General features: G+C 29.8%; 1 protein-coding gene across 4 annotated transcripts in view; it reads right to left on the bottom strand.

Annotated features, from left to right (window-relative positions):
- The window catches only part of LOC111626901 (serine/arginine repetitive matrix protein 1-like), a 136319-nt gene that overhangs the window by 78054 nt on the left and 45719 nt on the right, over positions 1 to 12546 (bottom strand). For 2 of the 4 annotated variants that reach the window (XM_023370422.1, XM_023370424.1), the window contains one exon: positions 7140 to 7224. The exons of the other annotated variants lie outside the window; for them this stretch is intronic. The gene's annotated coding sequence lies outside the window, so the exon portion shown is untranslated. The remainder of the gene's footprint in view (positions 1 to 7139; positions 7225 to 12546) is intronic. 4 annotated transcript variants of the gene reach the window in all.

Here is a 12546-nt window from a genome sequence, read left to right as displayed (position 1 = left end):
CTAAAAAAAGCATCTATCTTAATAATAATTGATAATATATAACATTCATCACAATTATTTACCAAAGTAGTTTTAAAACCATAAAAATCAGATGCATGTAAAAGGTTTACACATTTCTGTTATGACATGTTATCTCTATTAGAAGCCCATACTTATTTTTTATTTCTTTGGTTAAACTATTCTAATAGGAGGTCCCTCCAACCATTTACAAGATTATTATATGGAGTAAAATAACATTATGCTTATGAAAGAATGGCAGAGACTTTCTCTACTGATCAATGTATCACAGTGAATTGCTAAAATGATGTTGCTATAAGGCAAGTCTACTGTATAAGCATCATTATATAGTGCAGTCTTGATTTTATANCAAAGTAGAAAATGTATTATTTTCTACATGTAATAATTTTAAAAGAATTAAGATGGCATGGATAGCCTGTTATAGTTTACATTTTACTTATTCACTATAATAAATTTAGTTTCATATTGAAGAAATGTACATTTAGCTAAAACTTTTAAATTGATTTTACATGATCTGTATTTAAGCTTTTTATTTACACTTGAATTTAATTTTCAAAATTCTATTTCATGTGAATGAATAGAAGGTTAAAATAGACAAATACTATATGATAAATCCAATATACTTGATAGTATCAAATGCTGTACAATATAATACCCGTATAACAAGTAAAATTTGAATCCATCTTCCCTTATATCATTAAGTTACTATTGATATCAACAAAGGGTATAGAAGTTTTTCTACTTATTTGAGTAAGGCATATTTTGAATGGCCTTCTTCGGGTTAAATAAAAATAGAACATCAGTTATAAAGTAAATCAGAACATAAATTTAAAACATTGAGATCTTGTGACGTTGTGGTTTTGAATAGAATAAATAAATAAATAAAGAAATAAACAAAAATAAAATTGTGTTAAAAGTAACAAGCTTAGTGCAAAATAAAAAATGATCATCACTTAAAACATAAAATTTGTAAAGTCACATGACAAATGAGTAATTTACTCATTCGTCATGTGACTTTACAAATTTTATGTTTTAAGTGATGATCATTTTTTGTTTTGCACTAAGCTTGTTAAATTAACCCACTTCCTTTAGGGCAGGCGTGGTCGACAGTTTTTCCCCCAGGCCGAATTGGAAAGAAAACTTTTTTCATGGGCCAAACCAGAGGTTGTCCTAGGAAGATTTTGAGGTGGTGCAAGATCTCACTGTGGTGTCACCCCGTAGAGACTAAATTGTACATAGAGATTACAGATACATTTTTCACATTATCATGCTTTATCAATATTCTATGCTGTACTTAAGAGATTTGTAATGGAGGGTTAACTCTAAACTCACAGTTAGTTGTTGACCTTTTTTTTTTATTTATTAGGTGTCAGAATTTTTCATCGAGCTATTTGGACTTGATTAGCTAATATTGAAAGATTAATCACGGGCCGCATAAATTCATTAGACAGGCCGTATGTTGGCCATGCCTGCTTTAGGGGATTGTCTAGGAACAATTGCCAAGCTGTGGATAACAAGTCATCATCCTTGCTATTAATGCAATTCTCTTTAAGGGATTTTGTGAAGATTTCTAATGTTTCTAGTGTTCTTAGTTTGCCATTGTCATATATTGGTGTTATAATCTTAGCTTCTTCCCATTTGGCTGTTATACCTGGCTCACTTGCATATTGGGCTAGAGTGGTATTAAACTTATTGTTGTCTAGTGGTACCAAGTATACTCCAGGTTTTCTGGCTTCGTTGCCTATATATTTGGCATTAGTAAGAAGATATTCTATCTTTATTTAACCTGAAGGTAGCCATTTGAAATAGCCAAAAACATTAGTTACATCAAAGGAACTGCTAGAAAAAAAAGAAAGGTGTTGTGAAACTTATTAGAGAACCACTCACTGTTGAAATAGAAACTCCCATGTAAGTACAGAAGTAGAAACACAATGTTGTTGCCATATATTCTCTAATTGTCCATACTGAGTCTTCTGAAACAATCTAGGGTGTAGATTATAAGTTCGGTCTACTTAGGGCAATGAGTTCAGGCAGCCAAAGAGTGCAGTTCACATGACAGTGGCCTTCCAGTAATTTGTGTAAGGACTCAAGTATTCTGACTATTAGGGGGTTTTGGTTAAAGTGCACTCTCAGTTTATAAGTTTCTAATGTAACCTGAGGCTGAAGTGCTACTGCCAAAATGATATGAGCCCTCCAAAATAAAGGTAATGAGAACATCTCAACATGAGTGACAGTTAACTATTCTGGACTATTTTGTGTCAGGAAATGCTTTGAAATTTTTTTGACACACTTGGTTTTGACTTAAAATTCACAGAATTGGATCTTGAACTCTAGCCTTCTAACATGAACTACATTGCCACAGAAAAGTGCATTGAATCCATCAAATGCAATAATTATATGGAACAATATGGAGGTGTCCTGATAAAAAAATACAACCAATTGCATACATAGAATGAACAGCAAAGCCAATTTCTTTTGCAGATTATCAGAGATCACTTGCCAATAACAATATTCTACCGTGCGAGTATTTTTGTGTTATATTCATCTTGTGATACTATAGAACAACATTAGAAATTATCAACTGTAAATTTTAAACATATTGTGTTACCTTGTATTATGCTTAAATAAAGAAAATTTAATGTTTTAAAATTTGATAGCAACCTTTAAATTTTGCCAGATTTTCAGAATATTACTTTTTCTCAATACTGGAACAAGTTAGGCAAGTGCCCCTATGCAAACTAATACTTTTATTTTTAGCCCCAATAATATGTACCATCACCCAATAAATTATATATATATAATACAGTGGTACCTCGGTAGACGTCTGCTTTAGAATACGTCCTGTTTGGAAGAAACAAATTTTGCTTGATATATGACTTTTGTTTGGTTTATGACTTAATTCAATTATACGCACCATCTATGAACAAGTAGCACTATCAGTGTACTAGACCAGACTAGACGTTCGTGGTGCACAGTTTATAACTTTGTTAAATTTCTTCTGATTTTATTATTTTTATTAATCATGAATTGCAAAAAGGCAAATGAAAAGCAACAGAAAACTAAAATGACTAGAATCACAATGGAACTGATAAAAGAGATTGTTGAGAAATATGAAGGTGGCATGCGTGTTCGAGATTTTAACTGTTGCGTACTGTATTCCGAGAATGACGATATCGACAATTGTGAAAAATAAAGACATTATTAAATCTGCTAACATTGCAAAAGGGGTTAAATCAATTTCTAAACAGAGATCGAAGACATTAGATCATGTTGAGAAATTGCTTTTGCTTTGGATAACTGAAAAACAGTGCTGGAGACAGTGTATCAGAAGCAATTATTTGCGAGAAAGCTAAAAAGATACATGCTGATCTCATGAAAAATCAAGCAGGAACTAGCCAGGAAAGCAAATAGTAATATAGTAATCAAGCAAAATATGTATTCATTAATTAAAATTTCAATAGATGCTCTATTAGGAAGTTATTTTAAAAAAACCAAGCATTTACTGAAATATTATCAAGTTAGAATAATGACAGTAAACCTTTTTTTGTCATACAAGGAGATTGACAAATGTTTATATCTCTGATTTGAATGAAACTTGGTGAGCATGTAGCTCTAAACACAAATAGTTCCTTGTTCAAATAATAGGACCCACTTCTCAAGCATTTCTGAAAAACAAGTCCTCTGAAAATTGAATATTTAGCTTACAAGTCTAGAAGATCTATCTATCCTAGTATTAGTAATAGTTGAGTAGATAAGGTTCTAGATGCTTGGGCTATTCAATATGGGTTTGATCCTTCACAACTTTATTTTTCTTTTTTTTTTTTAAATACGTAACATAGTTATTTTATTATTTTACCATATCATTAGCATTACTACTACTATTCTTATTCCTCACATTTAAAGCTTATAACACGAGATTAAAAATCATGTTGTTGTTTCCTGTTTACCAAAATTAAAGTTTCTGTAGATTTAACTCTTGTATGTCATTAAATAAATTTTTTATTTTGGGTATACATTTGATATTTGCTGAATGTGGAATAATTGGCTTCACTAAAGTATATGACATGTTTGTCACATGAACACAATCATTTGCTGAACCAATGTCCAACAAATATAGTGCACACTCACCATGACCCTTGTGGTTGTCCCAATGATTTGTCCCAAGATCTAGAAAATGGACAATTCTCTAACAATAATTTGTGTTGCTACTTTAAGTTACAGGGAGTTTGTATCTATTAATGAGAAGTAAGTGAACCAATTTGGTTTACATATTTTGTCTGTCCTTACCCCACTCTTAACAATCCACTTTATTTTATTATAACATGTACAGTACTAAACAACATGATTAAGGAATTATTTTTAATTCAGCAACAGAATATTTCCCACCTTGATTACAGTTTCATTAGACCATTCCATTTTGAAAATAATGACCAAAGACAAAATACACAAATGCAAGCATGTATGTGTGGAAGCAAATATTTGTTCCCTTTGATTTGGCACAATTTACCGACAAGAAATGGAAATGGCGCATATTGAATGTTCATTACAAGCAAACCAACGACACTACTTGATATAAACCAAATGTTTCCTCAGCATTTGGCAAATACCAAATGACTGTAGGCATCCTTAAGTTGATTATTACAGTAAAAATAAACAGAACTGCATGGAATGTCCTAGGTTTGCCATCTGAGTTAGAAGAATCAACTTTAAAAGGGTATATATAAGATTTAAAAAGTTTAAAAAATAAAGTTACAACAAAATCTTAACCAAATTGATTGTAGTCAATCACTTCTCTTAAAAGAGTAACAGATAATTCACTAAACTTGGCAATCTATCACAAAATAACTTGTTATAGATAATATCATAAAACAAGATCATTTTAAACTTCAAAAGTTTTTCCTTAGCCAACAGGTATTTTCCCCCAATTCTTTTCATTAATTAAAACTCCTCTAAAATTTTCTTACCTTTTAAACAGGGCTGTGGAGTCGCGTAAAAATCTACTAACTCCAACTCCGACTTTTCCTTAGAGCCGCCGCAAACTAGTGCTTTGCGAGAGCAAAACGCTAGCAAACATGTGCTAGCACAACCGATGACGTCGAAGGCTCCGCCCCTTTCTTCTTGCCCGCACTGTTTTTCCTTCGCTAGCGCAGCGATATGAGAGTACGCTCGCTGTTCACAGAATTCAACAACTACAACATTTACGCTAGCAAGAGAGAGCGGGGAAGACGAATGACTACATAAACATGTCACATATCGAAAAAGAATTTTATCGATGTACGTAAATTACATGATTAATACATTCAGTATTGAAAAGAAAATAGTATAACCGTTGTATGTAAATAGTAATATACAGTATAAATAGTTTTTGGCTAGTTAAGCCTAGTTAGGCTTAACTAGCCTAAAACATGTTTACTAGTTAAGCCTAGTTAGGCTTAACTAGTAAACATGTTTTTTTCCATGCTGTTTCAAAGTTCGTAACGAAAACTGACTGATTACAAGTACAGGTTATAATAAAATCTTGTTCTATAGCCAATCTACATCTGTGGAATCCATGTCATGTGGACTACGTTACGCGAGCAAACGTTGTGTAGTTTGCGGCTGCTTTGTGCTCGCGTAGCTTACCTAGCAGAAATGGCTCATAGCATCATGGGAAAAAAGGTGGGGCTTAGGAGCACGAGCGAGCGTACGCTAGCTCCCGCATCCTGTAGTTTGCGGTGGCTCTTACCATCCGACTCCGGCTAAAACACCAAAACTCCATGACTCCGACACAGATTCCACAGCCCTGCCAGGGCTGTGAAGTCGCGTAAAAGTCTACCGACTCCAACTCCGACTAAAACACCAAAACTCCACAACTCCGACTCCACAGCCCTGCTTTTAAATTAACTCTGAATTTATTTTTCTAATGTATAAACAAAATTTAGTATCTGTCATTTTTAATGCAAGTATTGAATTCACAAGTATTTTAAAAAAACAACCTTATTTAACAAGCTTTAAGTAAAGATATGAAAGTCTGTTCATTATATTTGAAAGTATTGGAAACGTTAAATGAGGGAAATAACTTTAAAATTATAGAGCATGATGGATTTCAAACAATTAAAACAAAACATTCTTGCTGTTAAATATAAGTTCTTTGTTTTCTGCAAAAGAAACAAAAAACTGCACAAAATGAAGATCCAGAAAGCTGTTAGATCCAATTAAGACAAAAGTAATTTAAAGTGAAAATGAAGATTTGTGATCATTTTTAATTTAGAAGAAAATGAACAAATAGTAGATTTGCCACCAACAGATAATTTTGACATGTCGTGGGCATTAACATTTTGATTTTGTTTATGAGGTAAACTATGTTCTAATAGTGTCAGACTACTGTTTCTAAAAACAATAAAATTCTTTGATATTTGTCACATTTAAGTATCATCTATGATTTTGATTTTTGGTTAAAATGTTCATAAATGCAGTTGTAAAAACATTTATTTAAATCACAGATTTCAATTGGATTTCACTGATTAAAAACACTTCATATCTTCATTCTCCAGAAATTTATTTTTTCACACTAAATCTGAAAACAATGTAAAAAAATAAATTGCTGGAAAATAAAATGTGAAGAGTTTTAAATTTATTTGAAGTATTTTCATTTAATTTTTATTTTTAATAACAAATTTATTATTTTTATGTAATAAAAGATCTTAGACTTGAAAAATATTTATTTTGTTCAAAAGAAACAATAATACTGACTACTTTTAGTTCAAAGCAAAGTTTTACTTCTAAAAGTAAAAATGCTATCATACTTCAAAAAGTTATGGGCACAAAAAATATAATCAGAAATAATTTGTAATGATAACTAGTTTAACTATTTGATATATATTTCAAATAATATATATATAAATTTATGAGACAAATTCTTAAACTTCTTTTAAAAAAATGTGATTTCATCAAATATGATATAGCTTATGCTTACAGGTAATCTATTTTAATATTTTTGTTTCAATACATTCATAAATTAACATCTTTCTAAATTCAATATTTTGGTTTCTTTGTGAGTGATTTTTATGAAACTTTCAAATTTTATTATTATTATTTTTTTATTTTTTGGTATCATTAAAATCATATTTAACATCACATACCTAAAAATAAAAATTATTTCTTCTGGCTTGAACTACATCTCGTTATTTTCTAAGATTTTACAAATGAAGATTCAGGAAAGTTTCTCTAAAGCAAAAATTTGTATTGAAATGAAAATCTTATATTCCAATTATATACAGGACACAAAGATCATACAAAATATATACAATTTTGTGTAATCTAATTTTTACAAATACAACATAAATTTGCTAATTGTTATATTATAAATCTATATTTTTAATTGATTAAAATATTTCCTAACACTGCAATATATGTATATTTTTAATATATGAACATAAAACAAATCTAAGTTTATGTTTTCAGCATTTTATTGCTTAGTATCGTTAGAATTCAAACCTTAAACAGTAACTTAGCAAAGGATAAAGCCAATTAAGAACCTAAACAATATTTTACTTTATGATATTTTCAACAACCAAGAATATAAAATTTCTCAATTTAAAACTTTGAATTTCAACTTCCATTTTATAATGTATTCTTCAGCTATAAAGATGTGTATTTTTTTATTATAATAAAATAAACCAAATCTGAACAAAGTATTATTGTATTTGGGTATTGTATATAAAAGCTGATATGCATACAAACTCCACATTTTATACTTATACATAACTAAATATATTTAACTCACTTTATAGGGATTGACTAAAAAATCATTGTTAAATCTTTCCAAAACTTCTAGGCTTCATTTTCTATTCATTATTTTGTAAAATTTCATTCTATCTTATTACTTTGGCCATTCAAAACACAGCATGATCAAGAACAAACTGCAAGCATTCTTTTTAGTAAAAATTTTTCAAACAAAATATTTGAAATATTTTAGAAACGTACAAAAATAATTTCATCTTGTACACTTTTAGGAGTTACTTCACTGAACTTAATTTAATCATTCATGTTTTTAATTAACAACTTTTGTTAGTATGTTAGCAATTTAAATTTTTTCAGATGTTGTTAATCAGAAATGTTCATCTTTATATAATACTTAATCGGCAATAGCAGTAGTATAAAAACTTCAAAAATGTTTACAAGTGATTTGTAACAAATTCCTATAAAATGAGTTAGATATACATAAATACTGTCTAATCTGTTAACAAGAGATTTCTCTTTTTTACCAATTATATATAACTAATTTATAAAATTATTAAAGATAATAAAATGAATTGTTTAGAACAAGCACAGATAATTTTCTAGCATGAGGGCCATATTTTATATTTGAGAAAACTATTTTCATTTTTTTAATATATAAACCCCTGCTTATTCTTCCTTTTACATCTACCATAAAGTAATGACTAAAATTCCAAACATAGTTCTTTAATTATTGAGATATTAAAATTGCTGAAATATAAAACAAATCTTTAGGATAATATACAGTCAACCCCCCCTATAATGCAAGTTCATATAATGTGGATTCGCATATCGTGGCGGAAAAATTGCAACCATATTCGTATAAAGACACTAAAAGAGACTCATAAAATGTCATCGCCGAAACTCGTGTCATGACAGGCTTGGTCAAATCTGGACCAATAGTGGACGAGCAGCCGAACTACTAACACACTACGGAGAGTTTAGGTGGGTAAGTTGAGTTTACTATCGTCTGTACAGTATATAAATTAGGTACTGTAAGTCTAATACAGTACTGTAATTTTATACATTTCTTGTGAAAAAAACATTTCTTATTCAATGGTCATAAAAATTATATGTATATTAATGATGTCTCCAAAGTTCAGCGAATTTTTTGCAGAAAAATAACTTATCAGAAAATGTGCCCGCCATTTGGTGCACCACTCCGCGATGAAAACAAGCTTAAGCAATGGCGTCGTCGAACGTTGCACACTCAGTAAGTAATCCTATAATTTTTTGTTTATAGCATAGTTTATACAGATTATTCCCAAAAAGTTATATGTGTTTTGGAAATTTTAAGTCAAATTAGTCTCGAATCGATTAATTTTATGTGTGAGGGACGAACAGACCCAAAATAAAGTGTTATTTTAAATTTTAATCATTGAAACATTCCATCATCTAAATTCGAGCGTTAGGCTAAAAGCCATAAAAATTTATTTCCCACGGAATTTATTTCCTTGTTGAGGAGGATCCAGCTAGTCAGCGACGTGTCACCCAGAACTTTCAATAGAGTGCCCATATTGGATGCTCTCAGACCCTTAACCCCTCAGTCTCCATTGACGTATATATACGTCAAGCCTACAAAGCGTTACGAAAAATGTGGTCCTTAAGGCCATTTTTGAAAAAAAATTTTTTTTTGAATTTTTGGAATGTTTTTTAGGTCCCCAAATTTTTTCAAAATTTTTTTCTCGCGCAAAAAAATTTTATCGCAATTTTAATGAGCCTATGTGAAGGCTCGATTAAGGCTTAATTGTTTTTTAATGGGAGTTTTTTATCAATTTTATNCTTTTATTCTGAGCAGGTGGTACAAACCTTGCCATCGTGTTAGTCAATTTCTCAGTAATCATGGCAGGTACAACTCATACCTTACAAGGTTCACTAATGCGTCCAATCCTAACTGCTCCCTGTGTGGTGTCGAGGACGGCAGTCGACACTACTTCTTTGACTGCCCGATGTTGGAACCAGAGAGGCTTTGCCTTAAGCTCACTATTGAGGCACATGGTGGAACATGGCCCACTGACTGCACGAGAATCTTTGACTATGAGGACACTTATGATGCCTTCTTAACACTCATCACTAAATACTTTGTACGAACAACGGTCAATGCCTACTCCTAGCCTCCTCTGCCAAGATCACCTTGTCTTCTCTGGCCTCATTTTGTCCTACTCACGCCCTCCTGTGCATGCTGCTTTGGTGTCAATCAATCATCTCATCAACGTAACCATATTGTGTATCTTCAAATTTATGTCAACGTTTCATATTGCTCAGACGTTGTAATTTGTATTGGACTGTTAACTCATCTGTCATTACATGTAAATATTGTTAATAAGCACTTATAACTAATTCCTTTTGTATTAATTGATTATTTTTACTGGATTTATTGTACCTGATATTTAATTTAATTTCTTTATATTATTATATCCTACTAACTACTGTATATAACCATCAATTGTATATATCTGTGACAAATTCCTTGTTAATCCACTAATAATTGTAACAATTACTATATATCTAGCATGTCACTATTCTCACTGTATCAAACTGGGTTATACCTATGTGGCGCCCAGTATACGCTGTACCTAGTGTGTTGAATAAAATATATCTGTATCTGTATCTGTATACATTTGGTGAAAACAATCAGGTCTCAGAAACTAATGAAATGAAGTAGTATATTTCTAAGAATGCATTTTTAAAATGTTATTTTCATAAGGTGTTTCCATAACTTCCATAAAAGATACCTATTCCATAACTTGGTTCAAAACACTGCATAACAAAATGTCTGCAAAAACAAATTCATAGTTCACAGATCCCACTTATCCATGACTGATTTAAAATAACTTTTCTTACATTTTAATATCTTTGAAATCAAAATGCATATTATAATCAATCACATCTTATGACCAATGTTAAAGGAAATTTGCCAGCTGTCAGACAAGAAAGCAAGTGATGATGATAAAGTCATTAATTTTGCAGACGTGAGATGGAAGAATCTCTTTTTACATCATTTAATTTAATTTAAGTATTACAGGTAAAAATTTTGTAATTTAGGAAATGAAACACTTTAGTATCTTTTATACTCATGCAGATATAAATAAGTTTTGAAAAAATGCATGACGACTTTCATACACTGTGTATAATTATCATCAATTACTTTCTATAATAATTATAATTTTTCATTTTATTTCAAAATTTTTAATTCAATATGAAATAATACATTCATAACATATAGTTCTTATTTTGTATTTTCTCTCTTCCTGGGGTTATAACTCCCCCAGTAAGGGAGAAAATTATGGAATAACCTTTATAGAATAATACTAAAATACAACAGCGTAAAAAGAAGAAAGAATTCAATATGCATTGTAAAACATTATCCTACAAGCTAGTGAATTAAAAATTACAGTAATTTAAATAATGTTGAAATATTTACACAAAATATAATGACACTCTAGAACTCAATCACAAGAATTTTTTTAGTTTTAATACTTTTTACATCAACATATCAGATTTCTATAAAATTATTTTATTTAATGAATAGCACATTTCACTCTAGCAAATCTGTCTCTAAAAAAAGCATCTATCTTAATAATAATTGATAATATATAACATTCATCACAATTATTTACCAAAGTAGTTTTAAAACCATAAAAATCAGATGCATGTAAAAGGTTTACACATTTCTGTTATGACATGTTATCTCTATTAGAAGCCCATACTTATTTTTTATTTCTTTGGTTAAACTATTCTAATAGGAGGTCCCTCCAACCATTTACAAGATTATTATATGGAGTAAAATAACATTATGCTTATGAAAGAATGGCAGAGACTTTCTCTACTGATCAATGTATCACAGTGAATTGCTAAAATGATGTTGCTATAAGGCAAGTCTACTGTATAAGCATCATTATATAGTGCAGTCTTGATTTTATAAACAATAATAATAAATAAATCTTATATATGTAAAAATAAAAATATTGTATTTTTACATATATTTATATAAATTTATCAGTATTAAAAAAACCCTTAAAATCCAATAACCAATTCAAGAAATCAAAATGTTGAAATGAGTTATTTGTATAGATTACATATATAATTCACTTAAATTTTTAAAAAAATTCTTTTCCGTTTAATATGCAAAATGCTCATTTCAAATAATATTTAATTTCATCTTATTTAAGTTCTCTCTTAATTTATCTACACTTTTTGTAAAAGCATACTAAACTTTATTTTTTATTCTTTTTTTTCATTTATTTTATTCTAATAAAATTTAGTTCTTTTAGTTGTTTGATTAGTTTTACATTATTACATTTTAAACAAGAATATAAACAGAATACAGAGATTCCATTAAATAAAAAAATCAAGTTGTGATGTGATAATGATTACATTGCATCTTGTTTTTTTGTTTTTTGGGAGTAAGCACAAAACTGCTATATACAACTTATCAGACAGTAACAGTTTGTGCAAAAATGAAGTCTATATCAGGGGTTTCCAATTTGTCTTCCATAAATAAAATTTGGGATTTCACAATAAAATCGATTGAGTCTAGTGATGTATGAATGTGCCAATGCAGATTTGGATTGTGATGTTTAATTGTAGTCTCAGATAGTGTCCTCTTATGACATCCTGTACACATACTACAGTTATTTATAACTTTATAAACAGTGGAAACTCATTTATCAGTAATGGAACAAACCAAAATCATGATACAGGAAATCCTTGTTAGTTCAAAATTCATGGGATGAAATAATCATAACTTTAAATTATCCTAGATTTACA

This window comes from Centruroides sculpturatus, unplaced genomic scaffold, assembly GCF_000671375.1.
Source record: "Centruroides sculpturatus isolate CEXI.00-Female unplaced genomic scaffold, Cexi_2.0 scaffold328, whole genome shotgun sequence".
NCBI classification, from domain to species: Eukaryota; Metazoa; Arthropoda; class Arachnida; order Scorpiones; family Buthidae; genus Centruroides; species Centruroides sculpturatus.
Note: the sequence above shows the minus strand (reverse complement) of the source record. Positions and strands in the feature narration are given on the sequence as shown.